Here is a 1,437-nt window from a genome sequence, read left to right as displayed (position 1 = left end):
TTTATCGTAAGCAATATCGTGTTCTCTACAAGCGTTATCCAATCGATTGATACCCCGTTGACCGGCGGCCAGCCTTTGACGTAGACGAGTCCCGGGTCCACAAAACTGATAACCAGGATAATGCAACTCTACCGGTAATCTATTTATAATAGAGTTTAAAAGACCCGAACCTTTGTTGCTCTTTAGCTTTCGAGACGAAGACATCATATGTTCATTTCTTTCAATCGACAGTCATATTTATACCATGCGATTTGTTGAACAAGATCATAAACTCCCTATTGTCAATGCAGATACAATAGACGTCAATAGTGTGGTATCAAAACACGGTCCTCTTCTATCAAACACTATTCGCGCCCTAATAGCTGGACCATCGTCCTGTGGTAAAACCCAATTGATCTTTACACTGTTGACTGCAGACAATGGATTAAAATTCGAAAACGTATACATTTATTCCAAGACTTTGGGTCAGGAAAAATATAAATTACTCGAGCAAATTATTCGTCAAGTCGATGGTGTAAACTTGTACACGTTTTATGAAAATGAAACAATAATGGTTCCGGAGAAAGCAAAGGAAAATAGTATTTTTATTTTTGATGACGTAATTTCTCAAAACCAACATATTATCCGTGAATACTTCTCACGTGGGAGACACAATAAAATAGATGTTTTCTATTTAGGTCAAAGTTATTCGAAAATTCCAAAGCTTTTAATTCGTGATAATTCAAATCTAATTGTACTTTTCAAGCAGGATGAATTAAATTTAAAACATGCTTACGACGACCACTGTAGTTCAGATATGACTTTTTCCGAGTTTAAAGACTTTTGTAGAGCATGTTGGAATCGAGATAAATATGGATTTGCAGTGATATGTAAGGATTTTATTAGAGATCAAGGAAGATATCGAAGCAAATTTGATACATTTGCTTTAATATAAAAGACCATGCTCGCAATTTATAGTTATCATTTGCACTGCAGTTACCATGACGGAAAAAAACAAAAATTTGTTATCAGCGTTAACGCAGGCCAAGGAAAGTATTAAGAGAAAGTATATAGCTCTGAAACAAGGTGAAGCAGATACAGAATCGTTAGTTACACAGAGTTTTAAACCAATTATTGATCCACTGACGAAAATAGCAAATAAAAACACGAACAATGGTGGTGATGACTACCAAAGTTTTGAAAATCGCGATCAGGTGTTTGATGACCCTGTATTTCAGTCACAACAAGCATCGAAAGAAGTATCAACCGCCATAACGTCGAAAAAAACGGATCATACTGTGAGCGTTGGTATGATATTAGATAACTGGTTAATTTCACCACAAAGAGATAAAATATATGGACCCAAACCGGTTGATAATAAAGGTAAAATAAATTTCGGTCATTCTGAAATGGAATTCGATAGAAATTCATTACAAATTTCACTTGATGGTAGACCAT

The sequence above is a fragment of the Adelges cooleyi genome, unplaced genomic scaffold (assembly GCF_023614345.1).
Source record: "Adelges cooleyi isolate 19-005CV unplaced genomic scaffold, UGA_ACOO_1.1 ACOO_flye_CR_arks_rails_tigmint_CR_PRNA_251, whole genome shotgun sequence".
Lineage (NCBI taxonomy): Eukaryota > Metazoa > Arthropoda > Insecta > Hemiptera > Adelgidae > Adelges > Adelges cooleyi.
This window is presented reverse-complemented; position numbering follows the sequence as displayed.